This window comes from Callorhinus ursinus, unplaced genomic scaffold, assembly GCF_003265705.2.
Source record: "Callorhinus ursinus isolate GAN/ISIS: 27379988/994484 unplaced genomic scaffold, GSC_fseal_2.0 scaffold11, whole genome shotgun sequence".
Lineage (NCBI taxonomy): Eukaryota > Metazoa > Chordata > Mammalia > Carnivora > Otariidae > Callorhinus > Callorhinus ursinus.
Genome location: NW_027397073.1, coordinates 22,653,963 through 22,679,664, shown reverse-complemented (window position 1 = coordinate 22,679,664; position 25,702 = coordinate 22,653,963). Strand labels below are relative to the sequence as shown.

Below are 25,702 nucleotides of genomic sequence, written 5' to 3'. Positions count from 1 at the left end.
AAAGTTGATGATACATGTTTTAATCTAAAGAATGCTATATTTTATAGGCTCTGATACTGTTTTGACTGCCTTTTTTTCTAATCTAACTTGAACAGACCTAGGTTACTGACTGGTGAGTTTACAGTTCTTTATGTCACATGTTTGTAGACCCTGAGAGGTGACCGCTGTCATACTCTGAAGACTGGTGAAATTAGGAGCCTGTGTAAGAGTGGAAGCCAGTCCCATGGAACTGTAAAGGAGAACATCTGCTCTGAAAGCATCTTGACCGAGAGGAGAGTTATCAGGTGTATTGGTTTGGATTTCATTCAGTTGAATATATTAGAATACTCAAATACAAGGACTTAAGAAAATGGAGATTTATTTATTTTTTACATGACAAAAAGTTGAAAGGTATTGGTTGCCAGCTTTAGTGCAGTGGTCCTGTCATGTTAGGGCTGAGTCTCTTCAGTTTTCCTTGCTGCTCCTCATGGTTGCAGGAGGGCTGCTGCAGCTCCAGGCAACATGTCTATATTCAAGGAAGGAAGAAGGAAGAAGAGAGAAGGGGAGAGGAGAAAGGGAAACAGGAAGAATTGCCATTAACTCTTTCAGGAAATGCAAATGTCTTCCCAAGGTCTTCCCTCATATCTCACTGACCAGAATTTTTCCTTATACCCACAATTTTGAGTCACACCATGTGACTGAGACATTTGTACATGCTTTAATGATATGAGAGGAACCAAGAGGGGAACAGAGAGTTTTCTATGATATGCACATGGTTTAAGGACATTAACCTATGAAGATGGACTGTTGATCTCAGAGATTTAACTTGATATTTATTTGTAGAGTTCCTTTATGTACTCATTTTTGTCTGGAATTAAGAGAAAAGAGGTAGGGCAATAAGGATTTTGATAACTCCCCACTGAACTGAAACCATCTGCAGGATGGGGTATGAAATTGGTCATAAAAAACTCTTCTTGTGATTTTCTTGCAGCTTTCTCTGGAAAAATATCAATTTAGAGAAATTTCTTCATAGACTCTCTGTTTTTCGTTGTAAACATGGTGGGATGATGTTCTGGGCTGTTGCATCTGGGAGCCCAAGTAGGTTTCAGGAGATTGCCGCTGTCCATTTGAGAGTTGTATTTCTGTAATTGAGACCAGAGCTTGACTCCTTGTGTCCACAATGCTACTAAATTGAATTAGAGACTTTATGGAAAGAACAATGAAAGCCCAAATTCATGTATGAGCATGAAGATCTTTTAAGTGGTAATATAAAACAGGCACAGCATTCTTGGGCTCTAAGCGTGGGTTTTAGAAAATGTGTTTAGTAACACAACTCTGATTGTTTAAGGGGACTTTGAGCATCTGATGAGGGAGGTTTTAATTAGCTCCTTTTTATAAATGTGGAAATCAAGGGTCAGGAGAGTGAAGGAACTATCCTGAAGTTTCTCAAATAGAGCTGAGATTCAAAGTGCTTCTTGTCTGATGCATGGACCTTCGTCTTCATTAGGAGGACATCCTAAGCTACTGCTAAGCTCCACAAAGTGAGTAAAATCAGGTGTAAGTAGGTAAAGAAGTGAGGCCCAGATTGAAAAGATTGTTCTGTAGGCCTGAGGTCATGTAGTTTGGTGTTGATGCTCTGCACTTGTGATTCAGTGTTTGTATGTGATACAGTGAGTTAAACAAGGTTCTATGAGATCAGTCTTGCTGTGGATGTGTGTGCTGTCTGTTACTGCTCCTCAACAAAAAGGGGACTCAACCTCAGATGTTTGTCCTTCGGGATATGCACCTGGTCCTGGACTGGTGTTCCTGTGGACAAATGTGCCGTCATCCTGCTACCGCCATTACATACCTGACCACTAGGGGGACACTGACCCCACTGACCTTGCCCCCTAGAGGGAGAACATGGCCCCCTTTGCCTTAGCTCCCCTACCCAAGAGGACACTGAACATTTCCTAAAGGGCTTTTACTGAGAGAGAGAGAGACAGAGAGAGAGAGAGAGAGAGAGAGATAGTGTGTGTGTGTGTGTGTGTGTGTGTGTGTGTGTGTGTGTGTGTGTTGGGGGATTAAAAAAAAAGATGAAAAGGTATAAAAAGAGGTGCATTTAGCAGGAGTACTGGCTGCCGATATGCTTCGATGGCATTGCTCATTTTTCTTCATTTTCATCCTAAGGGACCGCACTCCAAAGCCTGTCCTTGGAAATTTCTCCTTTCCCTTCTTTCTTGTGGGTACCTATCCCCTCCAGGGCAGGATTACTGTAGATGGGGTGAGGAACATGTTCCAGACTAAGTATATATGTATTCCTTCCACATTTAAAGGCTTTGTGATGGCAAATGTGGTTTTGCCACGTTTTCTTAATGCCATGATTTACCAGTACTGGTAAAATAAGAATTAATTTAACAGAAAGGGTTTATTTACATTCCTGTTTTCATTTCCAACTCTAGTGTCAGGCATGGCAATGCCTCAAAACAAACCATTATATATTATGTATATCCACACACATGTGGATGTATCCACATACAAGTGCACATGTGCTTTCTGCATATACACACTTATCTCTGTGTTTGGGATATAGTTGTTGAGAGTACTGGAGTAGAGGACGAAGCATACTTTTATCCATTTGTTTTCAATTTAAGCAATTTAACCATACCTATCATGAGTCACAAAAATGGACCTACTCTTGGACACAGTAATTCCTCTTTGGAGAATGGTGCCAAGTAAATCATTAAAGAGAAAAAGTAATAAAATACATAGATATATTTTTTTAACATACAGGGGTATTTTAATTTACAGCTCACAGATTATTTTCACATAAATTATCTCATTTCATGTTCACAATGACCTTCTAAGGGAGGTGGTTTTGTTTTTCCTCCTTATTTTATAAATGAGGGAACAGGCTTAGGGAAGTAATATGGTTTCCTTAAGTTTGCACAGTCGAATCAAGTGGTAGAGTTTGGACGGTTTTGCTTAGTTTGGAAAGCAGGGAAACTCAACCAACAAAGATAGGACACTTGTCAAAAAGACCCACAATAAAGCACTTGAACATGCATGTGCTTAAAGGGAGGAAATGGGAAATCTATACTTTTAGTCCAAATTCAGTGTTCTCTCTCTCATACAATCCCCACTCCCCAATGGAGGAACTTGTTAACTCTGGTGTGCCAGGTTAATGCACATCGTGGAGGCCTTATATACTGTAATTACAGAGACTGAAATGTGATGGAAAGTATTTATGGCATAATTTAAATTATAATATAAAACATAAAAATCATATTCATAATATAATTATAAATGTGTAAAGTATGTATATTTAAGGATAAAAATTGGAAGGGAACATGGAAAAGTGAAAACAGTTGTGCTCATGGGATTGGAGCTAAATTTTCATAATATTTTTTTCCTGAGTACAAATAGAATTAACAATAAGTTTTAAAAATCCAAATACTATAAAAAATGAACATTTATTGAGTGCAGGTACTCACCTAAGTGCTTTTCATGCCTAATTCCATTTAATCACAACTCTGTGAGATAAATATTATTATAATTTCCACTTGGTAGATGAGAAGCGTTTGTTTTAGGATGCTTAAATGACTTCTCCAAGCTTCTAAAGGTAGAAGTCAACATGGGGGCACTTGGGTTTATGCTCTGTTTCTTCCAGCCCCAAATACCAACAGTCCTTCAATATGTGTCCTATAAAGGGAATAGTCAGTCATTTAATTGTCCAAATCATCTTGTGTGCCTACACAGACTCTTTTTTGTCTCATTGTGGAAAAGCTTTAGTTGATTGACAGATATTACCCATTCACAGAGTGTATAATTATTTAGGAACTCCTTGTGGACCATTTACACATACTAGATGAAATGCATTGAGGAAGTAGAGATTTACAGCCTATTTTGCAAAACAAGGGTCTGGAATAGCAGAGGCTGCTCTGAATGGTGATTCTGGGCGTGCTACCAACACCTTGCTCTCTACAGGTTTAATGGCAGCATTGACCAGAAACTTAGCTCAGGAGGTAGGCGTGTTTGACAATCCATGGGATGCAAAACGGGTTGCTGTGTCTCCCATCCCAAGGAACAGTGCTAGCCCCAGGCTTTCCTCTAAATCTCCAGGAAGAAAATCAGTATATTATTGCTCTTGTTCTGAATTGGTAGGATAAATGCCTCAGTTCTCTACTTCACTTTGCCCAAGCATTAACTTTTAGTTGAGAAGAAAAGTTGTCCTCTTCCAGCAGAAGGGATCAGCCTGAGTTTCTTGGTTCTAATGGGGCTAGGTTCTTTCCAGTGGTGTGGAATTCCTTCTAAGGCTTGAGAAATGACTCTATTGTAGAAATGTCCCTTCTTGCTGCTGGTTACAGCATTGCTGGTTTGCAGGAGCAGATTGCTCTTTGAAAGAGGGATTTGCAGAAGGCTTTGGAGAACAGGACACAAAGTGGTTCTTCCACACCGCCCCCACGGGAGAGCTGACCTGTCAGCTATCTTTCCTTCATAGGATGGAATTTCTAATCTGTAGGCTTCAGGTACCTCACTCCTTACCTTTCCTATTTCCTCCTTCAGAGCATGTGCACGTTTAAGGTCTTTGTTGTGAATCTTTTTGATTAGTGTCCTATCTTTTTTGGTTGGGTTTCCTTATTTTCCAAACTAAGCAAAATAGAATCACCCTGTTCCTGTCCCCTTTTGTCTAGAGCTCTGTTATTCCGAATCTTGAAATGTGTTCTTCTTCTGGGGCTTTTATTTTTGGTGTGAAGTTAGTCGAGTATTAATGCTTCTTAACACTGTGGGTAGTGTTCTTCCTCTGCAAAGCAATTCACAAAGATTAGCTAATTAATCCTCCCAACACCTCTTGTCCTGTGGGGACAGTTAAGAGTTGGCTAACAATAGGAAGGAGAAGGAAAGTGATTCTCACTCTTTTCCTAAGTGTCTTCAAGCTTCAAAGCACATTTCTTGACATTAGCTAGAATACAGAATATGGGAGAGAGAGGAGAAAGGAGAGATTTTGGGAGGAAATCCCTCTACAACCTTCATGAAATTCTCCATTAAAGACTTTGGTGCAGGTTCTTTAGGGGATAAACTTTGTGGAGCTAGCTTTGTCTAAGAATGTGAGCTGGGGCTTAATTTTAATTCTCATTTTCCTTCTGATTTAGAATCATAGATGTTAGAGGATTCAGACCTTGGAGATACAGATACTCAACTCCTTGACCTTACAAATGCAAAAACTAAGGCAGGGACAGGTTAGATTATGTTAAGGTCATACAGGGCTAGCTCAATTTGTTTATTGGCATGCCCTTGGCGTCCCTGTTAGATAAGGTGTCTGCTTATCCTGAGGGTCTTACAACAAGGTATTAATTGACTGTGTCACTGGCCAGTGCTAGGCTTAGATACTGGGCTATGCTCAGCATGTGGTTCCTGAGTGAAGTGGAGGTACCTGTTATAACCAGCCTGGCTGGTGTACCCAAGAAAAATAGAAGAACCACCATTGTGAAAAAATGCTCTCCATGTATATTTGGGGAAAATGGGATATAGAATACATCATTTATCTTCAAAGAGAGTGAACAGATATTTGATTTAAGCAAACAGTCCATTATGGTGTTCACTGTAGCAAATTCTGTAATTATAAGTTTTATGGCAACTCCCATTACTTAACCATTTTCATCCCTCTCCTAGCTGTCTGGAAAACCACAAATTGGGTAGAAAATTTCATGGCTAGACTCTGCCTGGTGGAGGATGGATGACTTCTGGGAGCACAGGGAAGGAAAGAAAATCTCATTAGCTACCTCTAAGTTATTGTTGAATGGGAAGAAATGTAAACATACTCCTTTTCCAGTTTGCAAAAGAGTTGAATGTTTCTTTTCTCTGTATCATGAAATTGTGAAAAATGAGGCAGAAAGACCTCATTTTCAAGGCTGTATAGAATCACTAAGAGATGTTGGGGGGAAAATGCTTTACTGAATCACTTCTAAGCATGCCGGGGATGGGGCCGCTTATAATTTCAGCATCTACTCTGCCAGTGGTTACAATTTCCATTTTCCTCTGCTCTGCCTTGATCATTGTGTCCGTGGAATCCTGGGTTCCTAGAGTTAAAAGGATTTGAAACTCTGACTGGGAGGAGAAAGGCTCAGCATGTGTCCTGGTTGGTGGTGTTTTCTGAGGTGGCAGGATCTAGCCTTAAGGGTTCAGTCAATTAGTGGTTTTGTGTGGAGTCGAAATAGTGTCATGTGCCAACAGGTGCTTGACAAATACATCTTAAAACACACATAGTTCAGTAGCAGAATTCTAGACACTAAGACAAAACAAAACAAAACAAAAAAACCCTGTCTTGAAATGTAACTTGTTTACTTAATCATGAACAGATTTCTTACCCTCAAGTCAGTCACACGTTTTCCTCTCTGTGTCTGATGTGTCTGACTGGGAACTCTCTCACCTCATCTCTCCGTGGATCCTGACTCTAAGTCATCTTTCAAGGCTTAACACAGTTTCTGGGTTTCCTCTGCTTCCCTAAGCGTCTCCTGATTGTCTTAGGCTATAAGTAAATCTTCATTCTCAAAATTCAGGGAGCATTTATTTCTTGTCCTATCAGATTAAGATACTCACTTATAAATGTTTTATATGGTTTGCAAATGGCTTCGTATACATTACTTGTCTACCTACTTAGATTATAAGTGCTTTGGGAACTGGGATCATCTTTTATGTAGCTAACTTCAGTGTTTAGGGGAATTCTGAGACATAGTTTATGCTTCATCAACTGCTGCTGAGTAGTAATATAGTATGTGTGAGAATGCTTTTTTTCCCTTCTAGGCTATAAGCTCTTTAAGGAAACATCTTTTTGTAATTCATTTTTCTGTGCTTTACACTCATTTAGTGCTTACTAAATATTTGTTAATGAATGATTTGTAATCTCCTAAGCTTTTCAGAGAGGACATTTGTCTTTAGCTTCTCCTCAAATCTCTAGGTGCTTATCAACCTTGTAGACTTGGATGACTCCACTTCTGATGGAACATTTTCTTTCCTTTGTTTTTTTTTAAGTCTTTGGCATTTCTTGACTGTTTTTTATTTTGCTAACACCCATTTTCTTCAAGTGTATATCACTGTTTTTTTATTATGTTATGTTAATCACCATATATTACATCATTAGTTTTTTTATGTTATGTTAATCACCATACATTACATCATTAGTTTTTGATGTAGTGTTCCATGATTCATTGTGTGCATAACACCCAGTGCTCCATTCAATATATGCCCTCTTTAATACTCATCACCAGGCTACCCTATCCCGTCAACCCCTCCCCTCTAGAACCCTCAGTTTGTTTCTCAGAGTCCATAGTCTCTCATGGTTTGTCTCCCCCTCCAATTTCCCCCCCTTCATTTTTCCCTTCCTACTATCTTCTTCTTTTTAACATATAATGTATTATTTGTTTCAGAGGTACAGGTCTGTGATTCAATGGTCTTACACAATTCACAGCACTCACCATACCACATACCCTCCCCAATGTCTATCACCCAGCCACCCCATCCCTCCCACCCCCCCCACCACTCCAGCAATCCTCAGTTTGTTTCCTGAGATTAAGAATTCCTCATATCAGTGAGATCATATGATACATGTCTTTCTCTGATTGACTTATTTCACTCAGCATAATACCTTCCAGTTCTATCCACGTCGTTGCAAATGGCAAGATTTCATTCCTTTTGATGGCTGCATAATATTCCATTGTGTGTGTGTGTGTGTGTGTGTGTGTGTGTGTGTGTGTGTGTGTGTATACCAAATGTTCTTTATCCATTCATCTGGACGTCTTGGCTCTTTCCATAGTTTGGCTATTGTGGACATTGCTGCTATAAACATCGGGGTGCACATACCCCTTTGGATCCCTACATTTGTATCTTTGGGGTAAATACCCAGTAGTGCAATTGCTGGGTTGTATGGTAGCTCTATTTTCAACTTTTTGAGGAACCTCCATACTGTTTTCCAGAGTGGCTGCACCAGCTTGCATTCCCACCAACAGTATAGGAGGGTTCCCCTTTCTCCACATCCCTGCCAACATCTGTCGTTTCCTGACTTGTTAATTTTAGCCATTCTGACGGGTGTGAGGTGATATCTCATTGAGGTTTTGATTTGGATTTCCCTGAGGCCGAGCGATGTTGAGCACTTTTTCATGTGTCTGTTGGCCATTTGGATGTCTTCTTTGGAAAAATGTCTGTTCATGTCTTCTGCCCATTTCCTGATTGGATTATTTGTTCTTTGGGTGTTGAGCTTGATAATGGAACATTTTCATAACTACTGCTGTTAGTTATTTGTAGGGATCATAGGCGTTTGGGATTATTTTTGGATGCTGTTTTTCCTCTAATACCCATGTCTTTGCAAAATTTATTTCCACGGAAAGTGCCCATTGTGCATTTTTTCTTTGTCCTTAATACACAAAGACACAGATTTGAAAAAAAATAGTATTATTGCTCTGTTATACACCTTCCTTGTGATATTAATTTCCACTTCCTTAAACCTTATTTGGAAATAAGTGGGGATAAAAAATATTGAATAAGAGTATTTTCAAAGCACTGACCTATATAATCTGAAACAAAAATTACCCTGACCATCTCCCTGCCTCTCTTTTTCCCTAATGCACTGGATCTATAACTGTACAGTTGTACAACATTGTCTTCCTGCATCCTTCTTCACCACATGTATCATGGACACTTTGAGAACCTTGAATCCCAGCTGCTCTGTTGGCCTCGTTAACCTTTCTAGAAAATTTATTTTCTTACTTTTAAAAAAGCTCACGAGTATTATTTCCTAGAGTAATAGTAAGCTTATTTTTGAGTTGGAGTCTGTTGTCACCCCATGAACCATTCATTCACTAATGAAATTATTAAGATACTGTAATTTACATAGTTCCACAGAAATACTAAATATTTTGAAATATCTAAATAGGAAATTTCATGTATCCCTTCATTTAACAAACATATACCCAACATCTCCTCTGTGACATTTAGTGAAACAGTAAAAAAAAGAATTCATCTTATCCCTGCTTTCTGGAGGTTTGCAATTTTTAGAAGGTGATTGGAATAACATCGGAGTCGAGAAAACTGAGACTTGAAATAGAGGCAGATGGCACATCTGGGGTCTTAGAGAAAAGATCCATTTGTTATGATTTTGAGTAATCTGAAGAGCTTTTCATAAGAGGGAGTTTTTAGCAGAAACCTTGATGGTTGAGTAGATGAAGAAAGGGATGGGGTGGGAGCAAGGAAAGAGTGCTGTGGGCTAAGGAAAGAGCTAGAACAAAGACTCGTGGATAAGAGGGCATGAGTAGTTTTGGGAGAGGAAGTCCAGCAGGTGAAAGTGGGGTGTTAGGGGGCTCTTATTAGGGTATATGAGGGATAACAAAACAAAACATTAGGATTTTTTTTTAAAAGAAAGGAGTAATACTCATTCCTCTGTTTCATTTGTGGCTGCTGAAATGAGTAACGTGGCGACATCATTAACATTGTTCCTGTAGATGAACCAAAGTGCTGAGGCCAATGCCAAGGGAGAGAAAGTGTTTTGGAAAGATAGCAGCGGATGTGGAGTCACCAAGTCATTGGCAGCGGCACCTCCAATGACTTGGAGGAGACTGGGTGGCCGATACTCAGCTGACCACTGGAGTTTCCTTAACAGACAAAAATGTGTCCATGGAATAGCAAACGCTTGAATTTACAAAAACTCAACGTCAGGGGTCCTAAGGTCTAGACATGCTGTGTGACCCTGGAAGGTCATTTCATTGTTCTAGATCTTAAGATCCTCATTGGAAAATGAATTGGTTGGACAAGAAAGCCTTTAAGGTTTCTTTGACTTATCCTATGACTTTTTAGGCCAGTGATTTTCAAGCTCCCCTGAGCATCGGTGTGCTTCATTCAGGAGCCTCACTTGAGAGTCAGTATCAAGAGGCAATTATAATTTCCACTAAGACTCTCAGGTGTCTTCTCCCCCGACAAAGATTCTTCTGTAGGTAATCTACGCTGAGAAAATCCGTGAAGTCTTTCCAGACTGATCCAGTCTGCATCGATCTTGACCTTTCCAACTCTGGAATTCCTGGAGAACTCTCCCTGATTCCTGGAGGATGGAGACCTATTCTTAATCCTTTCTTGCTTTTCAGTACTGAGCCTAATGGAATGTCAGACTTACTCATTTCAAGAAATCTGTATTGAGAGTTCCTGGGTGCCAGGTACTGGGGACACAGAGGCAAAAATTTCCCTTTAAGGAGCACTGTCCAACTGGTAGGACATCTGTGCAAATGAAATAAATACCTGCCATTTTGTTGTTTGATTAAGTGGACATTTAATACCTTTTCAGATTTAATATTTACTGTTTTTTCCCTACTAGTCCATTAAATAACCATCCTCCAATATCTTTGAAGGAATATAAGGTCAGGGAAGGGTGAAGATTACATCACTCATTGTCAATTTATTGAACACCCACAAAGCAAAGGATGATTTGTAAAGTTCTGGTACCAGGGCCAGTGCCCTCTTTTATTTTTTTTTTAAGATTTATTTTTTTATTAGAGAGAAACAGGCAGAGAGAGTGTGTGTGGGGTGGGGGAAGGGGCAGAGGGAGAGAGAGTCTTAAGCAGACTCTGTCCTGTGTGCAGAGTTTGACATGGGGTTTGATCTCACGACCCTGAAATCATGACCTGAGCTGAAACCAAGAATCGGATACTTAACCGACTGTGCCACCCAGGCACCCCATCGCAGTGCCCTCTTGAGGGGCTGGCCACAGATGATATGTATATTCAGCTGATTTCAAAAACTTTAAGGCCAAGTGACCTTGTTTGACAACCCCTGCCTCCCCCCCCTCCCCCCCCGCCCCGTACTGCTTCTCTTTCTTCTCAGCCGCCTCTGGCTTCTCTAATTTTTATCCATTTTCTCTCCCTCTCTCTTTTTCCTCCCATTTTCCTACTCTTTGACCAGTTTATGTTCCTCATCCTCTTATAGATACCTTCACTAAGGGTTAATTATGTGCCAGGTACAGATGATTATTTTACATAGATCATTACTTAATCCTGACAACAGTATTTTTGTGGAGAAAGACATTGAGGCTCAATGATACTGTCATTTGGCCAAAGGCACACAGTGAGGGGCGGAGCTCCAAGAGGAGCAAACTGGTCCGTCTGATATATCACAATCCAGCCCATACATCTTCCTTGCAGAGAAATCTTCTTTCATTAATTAAGTGTCCCTGAAACTTTTCAGACAACCTCTGGAAAGTTAAGATCGTTTGTGTCTTCTTTTACAACAGATACAATTATTTGAGAAACTGATGGCTAGAACTTGCAAAGTCTGCAGGAAAGAACTTCTGGGCCTTTTGGGGTTTTTCACCAAGCACCACCATCTCCTCAAAGGCAAGGAACAGCAATTATGATGAAAAAGACTAGGAAATAAAAGGAACAAACAATGTAATGATTGCCCTGGAAAAACCATAGCCCATCTTATATTTCCATTTTAATAATGACCCCTAAGCTTCCCAGGGGTTTTTGGAACATATATGTTATCTTAAAACACTTTTTGAACTTTGGCATTTTCATTGCCTTTACAAGGGCCTCCAAGATGAAGACTCTCTTAGCTTCAGTGAGTGGAACAATTAAATGTGTTTACCTGCTGACATTCCAAACCGCTTTTTGATTGGAAACAAGGGGGTGAAACAGCCCTGGTGTTTATGTGTAAAGGGGTTTAGGGTTTTCTTTTCTTTTTTGGGATATTATTTTCCTGGAAGCTGCTTGGAGTGTTGTGCTTTTGATTTTTTTTTCAGTTTAGCTGAGCTTGAAAATAATAATGTAAATTCAGCGTGAAATATAATTCCTGTTGCCACTTTAATTTTATATTGTCTACTGATCCAATAGTGACTGGGAATTAACCTTGAAATCATATCCCAGTTAAACTAGTTACTGAATCCCTCCGAATTTGGCATTAATGATATGACTGGGGGACCTAGGAACCTAGATCACTGTCTTTTTCCTTCTTTCAGGGGGTTCTCACATCTGGCAGTAAAATTTCCCTTAAATCAGGGGAAAGAACTGATGTGTTGGTTTCCTTTGAGATGTGATTAGAATCTCCCTGATTTGGGAGTTATAGTGCTTAATGTTCTTTTCAGTGATGACTGCATAATCTTAGCCGAGCAAGAAAAGGAAATGCTGCCTTCACTGTGCTGAGCCAGGGCCTCTCCAGAGCTGCTACAGAGTGGGGTGCCAACCACTATGAAAGGTGTAGCTCCTGAGAACTTCCAGTGGAGTCTCTAACTAAGGATGGAGGAGGCACATATCTGTTACAAATCGTAGCAATGTTGTGATTTAAGGGAGACGAACCATGAGAGACGATGGACTCTGAGAAACAAACTGAGGGTTCTAGAGGGGAGGGGGGTGGGGGGATGGGTTAGCTCGGTGATGGGTATTAAAGAGGGCACGTTCTGCATGGAGCACTGGGTGTTATGCACAAACAATGAATCATGGAACACTACATCAAAAGCTAATGATGTACTGTATGGTGATTAACATAACATAATAATAAAAAATAAAGCCATATCATGTCCTTTATCTATTTATTTATTTTTAAATTTTTTAGTGGGTTGGGGGGACAGAGGGAGCGGGAGAGAGAGAATCTTAAGCAGGATCCAAGCCCAATGCGGGGCTTGATCTCACAACCCTGAGATGGTGACCTGAGCCAACATCACGAGTTGGATGCTGGGGCGCCTGGGGGGCTCAGTTGCGTTAAGCGACTGCCTTTGGCTCAGGTCATGATCCCAGGGTCCTGGGATCGAGCCCCGCATCGGGCTCCCTGCTCCGCGGGAAGCCTGCTTCTCCCTCTGCCACTCCCCCTGCTTGTGTTCCCTCTGTCTCTGTGTCTCTCTCTGTCAAATAAATAAATAAAAATCTTAAAAAAAAAAAAAGAGTTGGATGCTTAATTGACTGAGCCACCCAGGCCCCCCTAAAGCAATATTATGTCCTTTAAAGGGCCTGCAATTGTACTAAATGCCAGGCAATAGACTAGGTACTAAGCATGCAAAACTAAATAAGGCACAGTTCCTGTTTTCAGTGTTTCTTTATCCAACCAGAAATTGGGGGAGAGCTGGCGTTTTCTTATGAATTAGAGTTGTAAGGGAAAATGTTGATTGCATCTCTTAGTGGAAATTATAAACTCAGATTTGAAATAGTCAGCTGTCACTATTACTAATTACTATAATTACTTATTGTCCACTATTAGTCATATTTTGAATATTATGAATAAAGCTATATGGACATGTATGTAAAAATCTTGGTGTGGACAAATTTTCATGTTTCTTGAGTATATACCTTGGGATAGAATTGCTAGATCACAACATAATCTGTCTATTTAAATTTATAAAGAACTGCCAAACTTTTCCTAAGTGGTTGTCTCATTTTATATTCCCACTTGCAAAGCCTGAGAATTCTAGCTGCTCCACATTGTTGGAAATGCTCGGTATTGTTAATCTTTTCAATTTTAGCCATTCTAGTAGGTGTGCAGAGATATTTCATGTGGTTTTAATTAGCACTTCCGGATGACCATTGTTATGGAGCATCTTCTAATATGTGCCTCGGTCATTCAAAATCCTGTTTTGTGAAGTGACTTTTGCTGGTCTTAAACTTGCTTGACTTATTACTATTGAATTACAGAGTTAAACAAAAGATTTTCTGGATACAGTTCCTCTACCATATGCATGAGTTTCTCCCAGTCTGTGGGGAAAATATGCATTTTATCAATGGTGTCTGAATTTCAGCAAATAAAGGTGTTCAAGTTTGATAAAGCCCAATTTATTGTTTTCCTTTTATGACTTGTGCTTTTTGTGGCCTATCTAAGAAGTCTTGGCTTCCCTCAGGGTCACAAAATTGTTCTTATGTTTTCTCCTAGAAGCTTTATCTTTTATGTGTAGGTCTATAACACATTTTGAATTAACTTTTGTGCATGGTGTGACGTAAGGGTTACAATTTTTGTTTATTTATATGGATACCGATTGTTTCAGCACCAGCTGTTGAAAGGCTATCATTTCCCTTCATTGACTTTCCTTGGTGTTTTGTGAAAATCAAGTGATCATATAGGGGTGGGCCTATTTCTGGACTCTATTCTCGTCTATTGGTCTGTATCTCTGACTTTTGCCAAAATCACACTGTCTTGAGTACTGTAGATTTATAGTAAGTCTTAGGAGCAGGTGATGCAAGTGATTCCAACCTTTAAATTTTTTTCCTTTTGGGGCGCCTGGGTGGCTCAGTTGTTAAGCGTCTGCCTTCGGCTCAGGTCATGATCCCAGGGTCCTGGGATAGAGTCCTACATTGGGCTCCCTGCTCAGTGGGAAGCCTGCCTCTCCCTCTCCCACCCCTCTCCCCCGCTTGTGTTCCCTCTCTCGCTGTGTCTCTCTGTCAAATAAATAAATAAAATCTTAAAAAATTTTTTTTTCCTTTAAAAAGATTGTTTTGATATTCGTGGTCTGCTGCATTTTAGAATCAGCATGGTCAATTTCTACAAAATACCTGCTAGAATTCTGATTGGAATAACATGAAATCTATAGATTAGTTTGAGGATAATTTGTATCTTGAGAATACTGAGTCTTCCAACCCCTAGGGGTGGCATATTTCTTCACTTAAATTCTTCTTAGTTTCTTTCAACAATGCTTTATTGGCTTTAGCTATGGATCTTGCACACATTGTGTTAAATTTTGTTCTTAAATATTCTGTTTTTGTATGATACTATATATGGTATTTTTGAATTGTAATTTTCTATTGCTCATTGTTAGCACATAGAATACATTGATTTTTTTTGTATATTGACTGTGTATCCTGACACCTTGCTAAATTGAATTCAGTCTTCTAGAGGGACTCAGCTGTGATCCATCAGCAGCCAACACTCCGAGGCTCTAGTAGAATAAGTGTCTTGGTCCTGCACAGGGAGTGTGGATAGTGGATGGTTGCAGTTGCAATTATAATCCCATTGCAGTACACCAGCTGGGAATGTCTGGTTCCTGCTCCTCTCTTGCCATTCCCTTTCCTACATACACAATGATTCTAAAATACATCCAGACTTGTGGATAAAGCTTCTTGCTTCTGTAACTTTGTTCATGCTGCTCCATTTACCTCAAACATTAATGTTCAGATTAAAAACAAACAGTTGTAAAAAGAGCTTGAATCCAAAGAGAAGTGAAGGTACAAGGGGCTGGGAGGGGCCTGTGGGGGTACAGCGCAGGAGAAACCAGGAAGGCAGTGGTTTGGGAGGCAGGCAGTGGGCCTCATGGAAAAACTTTCTGTGACTCTTCTGGTGTCGATCCCAGCCTGTTCCGATCTGAGGGTGTAAGTTCTGTATTGTGCTAGTTGGGTGCTCCCCCTTTCCAAAGGCGATGGGGACCTAGATATTGGGAGGGGGGAGTGAAGAAGGGCAGGCCTGGGCTGGGGCAGAGAAGAGCCTCTCAGATATAGGTCTGGGAAGACCCAAGGAGAAAACTCAGGTGCTAGCATGCCAGCACCTTGTGGAATGTGGCGAACATTCACTGAATGTGGTAAATATCACATTCACCATTTACCGTTAGCAGATGAATTTATTAATGAAGAAATAAGTCTGTTGTTTTTTCCTTCTTCCTTGTAAAAGCCCTTGGCAGAAATTTCCTTGAATTATTTTAAGAGTTTATCAGTTACACAGTTATTGTCTGTTCAGATGCTGAAACTTTTCTGTCAGAATTTGACTCTGGTTCTTAAGATCAGGTGACCCTTAGTGAAGGATCAGTGTGACAGTGACACAGTTTTTAAGGAAGGAAACGATGATTATTGCTTGTAGAGGTGGACGTGTTCCCACCTGGAGTCAGTATTAGTAATGGGCATCTAGCCTTGAGAAGTACACTGGCTCTTCCTGAGCACCTTGGAGTAGGAGCGTGCAAAGCTATTGAGTTAAGCCCTTACTAAGATTGCTTTCTCTCCTTGGGATGAAAAATGATCAGATGTGAGGCACTCCTGCTCAAAATTGGGAAAAGCTACCAGTGAATTTATCTCCAGAAAAATTGTTTGCTCTGATTCCTAGTCCTTGAAGAACACTACCCAATCTGGGGTCAACTGAGAGATGATTAAGGGTATTATTTTCTTTTTTAAAAAATTTTTTTATTGTTATGTTAATCACCATACATTACATCATTAGTTTTTGATGTAGTGTTCCATGATTCATTGTTTGTGCATAACACCCAGTGCTCCACGCAGAACGTGCCCTCTTTAATACCCATCACCAGGCTAACCCATCCCCCACCCTCCTCCCCTCTAGAAACCTCAGTTTGTTTTTCAGAGTCCATCGTCTCTCATGGTTCGTCTCCCCCTCCGACTTACTCCCCTTCATTCTTCCCCTCCTGCTATCTTCTTCTTCTTTTTTTTTTCTTAACATATATTACATTATTTGTTTCAGAAGTACAGATCTGTGATTCAACAGTCTTGCACAATTCACAGTGCTCACCATAGCACATACCCTCCCCAATGTCTGTCACCCAGCCACCCCATCCCTCCCACCCCCCACCACTCCAGCAACCCTCAGTTTGTTTCCTGAGGTTAAAAATTCCTCATATCAGCGAGGTCATATGATACACGTCTTTCTCTGATTGACTTATTTCACTCAGCATAACACCCTCCAGTTCCATCCATGTCATTGCAAATGGCAAGCTCTCATTCCTTTTGATGGCTGCATAATATTCCATTGTGTATATATACCACATCTTCTTTATCCATTCGTCTGTTGATGGACATCTTGGCTCTTTCCACAGTTTGGCTATTGTGGACATTGCTGCTATAAACATTGGGGTGCACGGATCCCTTCGAATCCCTACATTTGTATCTTTGGGGTAAATACCCAGTAGTGCAATTGCTGGATCGTATGGTAGCTCTATTTTCAACTGTTTGAGGAACCTCCATACTGTTTTAAGGGTATTATTTTCTGAAGTTGACTTTAATCCACACTGTACAGAAAAGCTATTTACTTAGATGACTTTTGAGTTGGAGAACACATCTACTTTGGCTGAGGTCCTAGAACTTGAGAGGTAATTACAGGTGATGTACAATCACTTCTTAATAGAGCCAATATTAGCATAGTGGGATATCTCTGCTGGGCTCAAGTATCTGTGGGGTGCAGAATTAGGAGACATTTCCTAGTTCTAAGTATCTGTTTGTATTCACTTGACTCCACCCTGAGCATGGAGCCTGACGTGGGGCTCACTGAGTAGCCTTTTAGATAAACAATGACAATGCCGAGTACAACAACATACTCTGTCCACCATTTGGGCTGAAGATGAGCACAGACCCTTCTGCTTGGTATGGGAGAAGAATGGCAATATGGAGGAGTAGAGGCATTGGGTAAGCAAGAGTACAGGGAGGGGAAAAGGTGTCCCCTAGAAAAGGTTTACTGTAAAGGAAGAAATTGTTCTGAAGAGTAAGCCAGATCCTGCAACAAGGCCTTTGGGTCAGAGAGGAACAGTGGTTGGTTACGGTGGGTGGTTACTCAAACTCCTTGCCCAGCTACCTTGGTGGTACCTGTGGACCCAAGGACCCTCACTGTGTACAGGTTGTGAGATTTCAGCAAGATCACTATGCTCTCCCCCTCCCCCATTTTAAATCCAGCACAAGTCAGAGGAAAGAGCACTGTCCTTGCACATTTTGAGGAGGCCAGTGGGAACATCATGGCTCCATTTGCAGGCATATCTCTGAGGGCCAAGAGGGGCTCTTGCCTGTAGAATCCTGGCTCAGCTCATTTTCACTCACAGGTGGATGAAGCAAAGTTCTAGGAGGAACAGTAGCCTGGAGGTGAAATCCTAAAGGTGGCCTCTGGTTCTGGTTGAGGGAAGGGCTAGGAGCAGCGAAGTCTGGAAGGTGCCTCTGGAGAATGAAATTGTGAGGGAACCTGAACTTTCCAAGAATCTCTGGGCTGAGAAGAGGGGAGGGAGCAAAGGAGAGACAGCGGAATTCAGGAATTGTAGGGGAGACCGGCTGATGTGGGGAGCCGGGGGCTGCTGTGAACTGTGAGCAGGACACTTCTCTGGTCAGAGTTTGAATACTTTTTGAAATGGAAGATGGATGTGGGCTGACCTTGAAAAAAAATGCTTCCATCTAGGCTAGAAAGAACCAGAGGGATAACTGGAGGGGCATGAGAACAGAATGAGCTTTGGAAAACTAGTTATGCTTTAAACTCATGCTGAGCTGACTTAATTAAATATAAGCATGTATGCATATACTTTATAAGATCCGTATCATTAAACTTGAGATTCTGTCACACTGTCATCAAAGCATACATGCAGCTGGAATGACTTCAGCCATCCTGCGGTGAATCTGTCTGGGGAGAAGAGAAAAGGAAAACGCTATGGTTCAAAGGGCAAGTCTCTTAGAGGAGGAGAGGCCTCAATCTAATGAACAAATTGTACTTACCAGGTGTCCATCCCCATGCAGTAATGCTGGACATTCTAAGGAGACATTCTGCTTGCTCTCAGCTGTTACTGTCTGGTAAAGGTTCAGAGCAACCATGGGCCAGGATGCTCCAAGGAGAGGGACCAGGAGTACATGTCAAAGGCTGAGTGGTACCAGGATTGATTAGGGCTATTGATCTGACATTTTCCTGAGCACGTTCATTGCATATCTAGAAACATTTTTTACGTTTATTTTTTAATTTTTTAAAGATTTATTTATTTATTTGAGACAAGGGCTGGGGAGGGGCAGAGGGAGAGGGAGAGTCTTAAGCAGACTCCACCCTGAGCATGGAGCCTGACGTGGGGCTCAATCTCACGACCCTGAGATCGTGACCTGAGCCAAAACCAAGAGTCGGTTGCTTAACTGACTGTGCCACCCAGGGACCCCTGGAAACATTATTTTTAATAAAATATTTTAGATAAACAAAAACTTATAAAGGATAAAATGATGGATAATATATACCATCCAAATTAAGAAACAAAAATCAAAAACACGGATGAGGTGCCTTGTTTAACCATTCCTGAGACATTTGGTAAGTCTTGTCTTTAAAATCCTAGCTGGGTAGACTTCTTATAGGACCTATCTCAGTTTGGGCTGTTGTCATACCCTGCCACAGACTGTGTGGCTTATAAGCAACAGAAATTTATTTCTCACAGTTCTGGAGGCTGGGACGTCCAGGATCAAGATGTCTGCAGATTTGGAGTCTGGGGAATCCTGTTTCTGGCCATAAATGGCTGTCTTCTTGCTGTGCTTCAGGTGGTAGAGGGGGTGAGGGAGCTCTCTGGGGCCTCTTGTATAAAGGCACTAACCACATTCCTAAGGGCTCTACACCTTCATGACCCCATCACCTCCCAAAGGCCCCACCTCCAAATACCAGCACATCGGGGAGGGGATTAAGTTTCAGTGTATGAATGGGGTGGAGGGGTCACAAACATTCAGTCCATAGCAGACTCCTGGACGAATCAGGACCGTGATGGGGGATCCAGCTATGAAATAAGGATGATTAGTCCCAGGAATACCTAACTGGAGAAACCTCCCTTTAATAAAGGAGTCTTGTTCTTTTGATTCAGAGCTAGGGGGAATCCGGAGAACTCCTGCTGACGCCTAGGCTTGGGACTTGATTTCTCTAAAAGGCTGAGGGTTTGGAGTAATCCAGGGTAGAAATAAGAAAGTAAAGGAGCACTTAGTCGCCCCATAAGCAGGCCTAAGCTCTTATCTCTGTTAGAACATAGGAAATTTTGAAAGGAACAATTGTCTCCCTTTGAAGAAACTGTCAGTGCAAAAGCTTTTAAAAATAATTTCCTTGAGAAATGCATAATGCTCTTCGGCAGAACTTTCCGACACTGTTTTGCAGCCTCTTCCATTTGTATGAGCTCTGGAATATTAAACATTCCTTGTGCAGACTCAGAAAATAGCTTTCTTATCACACTGTGCCTGTCAGCTGCATTGTGGGTGCCCTGGTACAGTGGGGCTGTGGGCAAGGCCAGCTCTTTGTGATGTGTGTGTGCTGCTGAGATCAGGCCCTTTAGAAGTCCTTGTACTTGAGCATTTGATAAGGACTGGATGGGTTAGCAGGAGCTTTCTCCCCAGCAATATACCTGCCTTGCCTTCCCAGAGTTCTGATGGGTTAGATAGTTCTGTTAGGTCCTTAGGGCCCAGAAAGGCCTGCCTCAGAGGTTCCAGTGAAGGGTAACAATGATCCTGGATAACGAGGACCTTCCAGTTTTGTCTGTTATAATCTGCAGCAGGGGTTTGGCTAGAGGGTTCCAGAAAGATTCAGCAGTTCCAATGACCAATGGTGGGTTTGATCATTTGGCTAAATTCCACCAAACTATGGGGACCATGACATATTGAGCATGTACTATGTAAGCACGTAAAGTGGACTGAGCCTTCTTTATATATTCTTTTTTTTTTTTTGGGGGGGGGTTTAAATTTTTATTTCAAAAGCTTGGATAGCTTCAACTTCTTTATATATTCTTACATCAAACCCTATTTACTTTCTCCATTTTAAAGGTGAAGAAGAGGCTAAGTCACTGGCTTAAGTCACACAGTCTAGAAGTAGCAGGGCTGGGTTTGAACCTAAGTCAGTGTACCTTCAAAGTCTGTGTTCTTTTCACCTTGCCAATGATTCCCAAATTGGTATATATAAGAATCACCTAAAAGTGTAACTTTAAAAAATCAGAAACTTGGCTCTTACCCCTTTGGGATTCTGATTTCTTTACTCTAGAGTGGGGCTGCTTTTTTTTTTTTTTTTTTTTTTTTTTTTTTTACATGCACCTTCAACACTCCATGGGTGATTTGATGCAGGTGGCTGAGGTATCACGCTTTGAGAGACAGTGGAATATGGCTATCCCAATGGCCAAGCCACTTTCTGGACATCTGTCACCATGCAGGAATAGAAGAATCTATCACAGAGGGTGGGATGTTAATTCAGATGGGTTAATTTCCTTGTCGTGGGGAGCCACGGGGGGTGGACTTCAGCCTCCTTGGTGGTTTGGGTTCCGGGGTCAGGTTGGCACAAATGTATGCCATTAGCCTGACTTCTGGTCTGCTGGTGAGAAGCTTGAAGGCCCAGGTGTTTCTTGGAACTTCTCTGTTGTCTACTAGAAGGTGGCCAGGGGGGTCAGGGTCTCCTTGGACTTCCTGTATCCTATTTATCTCGGCTCCAAATTCCTGTGTTATAATTGGTTAGAACTCAACTGGTCTTGGACAGGAATCATGACCCCATTTCTTGGCAACACATTCTCAATGGCACACAATCCAACCCTTACCGAGGAGCTGTGGGGGCCAGTGCTGCTTTGGCATGAGATCTGGGAAGGAAAACAGTTCAAATCAATCCCACTGGGTCTGGCACAAAGTCAATTGTCAATAAATACTTATTGAATGATTTCTCCTCAAGAAACCATTGGAGCAGGTCACAACCCCCCCACCAGCCTTCATGGCCAGCAGGCTGAAAAGGTCAAATTGGCAAGGGTCTCCATCTTCTCTTCCTCTGTCCTCTGCTTCGCAGGACCAGCTTTTCTTTTCTTTGTCGGTGCTGGGGTCCTTGTGCTCACAGACGACCCTCCTGAGGGGAGACTTCACTCATGTAGCATCCATATACTAGTTATGATGTCCTGGGGTTTGTGGGGTCAGGATTGGAAAAACTCTGCTCAAACGGACACGCCCAAATTCACCCAGTTTCATCCTGGTGTATGGACAATACGGCTGCAAAGCCACTGATTGAGAATATCTGGGGACAAAGCTGGCTGATGTGTGTCTGATTTCCACAGGACTCTGAGGGCAAAGGGTTTGTTAGCTAATTCAAGATAAAATGTCAGTGATTTCCTGTGCTCTCCTGGGGAGGATCACATTTTAAAGGAGAGGGCAGGTGAAAAAGGCAGACAATACTCTAACAAAAGCATGTCAGGAAGTGTTGGCAACCAGTTGGCTGATAGGACATGACTGCCAAAGGAATGGTTTGACTTATGCAAATCAGAGGCCTGGGGGAGGATGAACCTAACCGTGGGGAGGATTAATGTGTCCTGTTACGGGCACTGCTACTGCGACTCTGGGCACGCTTTGGTGACTGAGCATCTCCTGAGTCCCTGAGGAAGCTTGGACGTGTTTCGTCTGAGCTGAGTCGGCGATGCTTACAGTTCTCACCTCCACAGCTCTCTTTAGTGGGAGATTCCTGGCTGCGCTGGGGTCTTCCCCTCACAGAGGCTTCTCTGCGGGTCTCCGGTGATGTGGGGCTCTGGCTGGTGCTCTGGAGGTCACCTGAGCAATTTTCAATGCACAGGAACAGTGGTTTTCGACAGGGGGCTGATTCTGCCCTCACCCAGGTAACATTTAGCAGTGTCTGAGACGTCATTAGTTGTCATAAGGGGGTGGTGGTGATGTTGCTACTGGGATGTAGTGGGTGGGGGCCGTGGACGCTGCTAATACCTGATAGTGTGCCGGACAGCTCCCCACAGCAAAGAACTGTCCAACCCAAAGGCCAGTAGTTAAAGTAGAGAAGCCCGTACCCAGGGAAGCCTAGCAGGAAGTAAGCACACTTTTCATATGGGCAGTGGGACAGGGGAGTAACTGCATTTAGGGCAAATGTGGGACTCTGCATCCTCATTCAGGGACCTCAGGGGTGGTTTTGACTCTAGCTGTGATCCATAAATTCAGTGATGGGAAACAGCCTTGTTCACCATTTTCTCTTCAAGGAAGCGAAGGGAAACTGGAACCCAACCTGCCTCTCTTCTCATTTCCCCAGGCACCCCCAAAGGATGGTTCAGATGCCCTGATCTAAGTGGAAGGGTGGGGGACAGGCTGCGCATGGCGCTGGGAATGGCCACCTTCTGTCTGCATGTGAAGCCATTCCTGGGCAGGTCCTTAGTCTGCAAAGACCTCTGTTCTGTTTTGCTCATAATTGTGTCTACAGTTTCTAGCACAGGGTTTGACACATGCAAGACCTTTTTTAAATATTTGTTGAACAAGTGAACGAAAGGGCACCCTACTGAGCTTAAATCATTCATAGAATAATCCGTACTCCATACTCTGGAGTTATAGAAGAGGGAGGCAGCTGATGGGGCAAGCTGGAGCAGGCCCTCATTTGCTGTCCTGTCTGGGCCTTGGTTGGCACTGTGCTGCTGGCTCGGTGTAGTGCGGGGGCTGTGTGGGCAGATAGACTTGTGCCTGCATCTGGGCTCTGCTACTTCCTGGTGGTATCACGGTTGGTCAAGTGGCTTCACTCAGCGAGCTTCGGTTTCCTCATCTGTAACGTAGAGATAATCTCTACCTGGTTCATAAAGTTTTAGAGGATTACATGGAATAATGCATGATGAGTAAAGACATCCAAGAGATTTTTCTAAGAAGCTTGTAGCTGGAGGGTCGGATAGAAAAGGAAACAAGCAAAATGAGAACGACATAAGTGTCATAGGAAACCTATCCATGAGATGATAGGTGAAAACACCTAGCATAATACCTGGCACTCAGGAGGGATTTGATAAACATGAATTCCCTTCTCCTTAGGAAAAGTGCCCGGGGACTACAGAGCAGGGGTAGATGGGAGAGCGAAGCTGGGTGAACACTTGAACCACAGAAGGAGGATGTTAAACAAGTTTACGCTTGAAGGCCTCTCGACTCCATGTAGTAGAGAACATTGTCATTTCCAGAGGAAGGGAAGGAAATGGGGACGAGGGTGGGGGGAGTTTGGGAAGCTGATGTGGGAAACTGGAAAAGCAATCAAATGGGGACGAGAATACACGTGCTAAGACACAGCTCAGGCTGAAATGACAAGTGGTTTTTAGAGAAATAGATAGGCAAAGCCATGTGATTTTTCTAGTTTTTTTTTTTTTTTTTTTTTTTCCCCCTGCAGTATTTCTTGCAGTATCCTTCCAGCAGGATCCATGCTGGAAGAGGCAGCCCTTGTGCTGGTTGGGCACAAGGGTTGTTGGAGGGCAGGGATATTGGTGGTGCTAATGAGAGCACAGGTCAATTAATGGGGTCCAAGGTAGCGAAGAGGGGTGTGAATCCAGGAGGTGGGGAGCAGACCAGGAGAGGGAACTGAGGGCCCTGGGGTCTGAGGAAGGAGGGAGGGAGAAGGCAAGGTAGAAGGGCGGGAAGCTGGGCTCAGATGAGAGCATCCCGCAGCTGCTGTTTTGCAGGGCCTAGAGTTCTGGATGATAAGAAGCTCCACAGGAAGTCTGTGCAGATGGGGCACTGAGGGAGAGGTGGGGTCCTTGGAGAGGAAGGGACTGAGGTCTGAGTTGAATTTGCCCCGGCAAGGGGAAAGTAAGGCAGACTGGAATGGAGTCAAGTGGAGAATCCTTGCCACTTGTTACGGGTTGAAGAGATGTGCTGAAGCCCTAACCCCCAGTCCCTCAGGATGTGACCTTATTAGGAAACAGGGTCACTGCAGATGTAATTAGTTAAGGTGACGTCATGCTGGAGTAGGGTGGGCCCTTTATCCAATATGACTGGTGTCCTTATAAGAGAGGAGAACGCCAGGTGAAGACACAGACACACAGGGAGAAAGAAGGGGGCCATAAGACAACAGAGCCGAGATTGGAGTAAGGCGGCCATAAGCCAAGGGGCACCAAGATTGCCAGCAACCCCCAGACACTAGGAAGAGATAAGGAAGGGTTCTCCCCTCTAGGTTTCAGAGGAAGCGCAAGCTGGTGACACCACCATTTCAGACCCTAGCCTCCAGCACGGTGAGAGAATATATTTCTATTGTTTCAAGCCCCCCAGGTTGTGGTCCTCTGCTACAGCAGCCCTCATACACCACTCCTCTCCCCTGGCCCTCACTGCTGCCCCTCACGCTCGACTTGGCACACACCCCCCGCCAAGAGCCTTTTCCACTCCCTGGTCAAGGTCCTGGGAACCTCCCTGCCTTCCTTCTCTGAATTCCAACTACACTTGACACCTGGCACAATTATGCAGAGTTTCAGCATGTAATTCCCATTGTTTTGCGACTGTCTTCAAACTGATTCAAGATCTGCCTTGACTAAGGTGTGAGCACCTTGCGTCCCGAATCTCTCCCACGACCTACGGCAGTGCTGAGAGGTAGTAGCCACGCCCTCACTCGGGACGCCCGGGCTGGCAGTTATGTAACACGGGCTCACTCCATCCTCTCATCTAGGTCACTTGCAACGTGCTTTTCTGGGGCACCACCATCCTGCTGGGGTTTGAATACTGATGGGCTCTCTTGGCTCATTATGGAAAACTGTAAGTGCACATCGTCTAAAAAGTGATGATGTATATATTTTTTTAATCGTGAGAACAATTCAAACACAGGAATGCTTGGCTTAAGGAAGCCCCAATACCAAGCACACACACAAATGATTAAATGGTGGGGAGGGGCAGAAAGAATCTTTTATTAACACAGAGAGATTTGTTTGGTTTGTTTTAAATTGCCTAATAAGACTTAGAACATTTTTTTTTCTTTTGAAGTAACACTTTCTATTCACACCTGTCACAATACAATTTGATTTATACAACTTGCTGGGTATGTGTACACCATATAAAACTAGGTAAACTTAGAGACTGAACGGAACTTAGAAAAACAAAGAGGCAGGACCTTTTTATAAAAGGGTGGCTGTAAATGCATACGTATAGGTCTGTGCAGAGGACACCTTTTGAAGTTTATTTAAGAAAATGGTACTGGTGACTGTCTCTGGAGAGAGGACCACAAAAGTGGAGTCAGGGGAGGGAAGAAAGGGGGACTTTTCACTTTATACGATTTTATGCTAATTTTTTAACCGTGTGTGTGTGTGTGTGTGTGTGTGTGTGTGTGTGTGTGTGTGTGTGTGTGT

The 25,702-nt window shown here is 42.6% G+C and overlaps 1 pseudogene; it reads left to right on the top strand.

Annotated features, from left to right (window-relative positions):
* LOC141373671 (protein NipSnap homolog 3A pseudogene) overlaps positions 1–25,702 on the top strand; it is a 172,256-nt pseudogene that overhangs the window by 44,999 nt on the left and 101,555 nt on the right.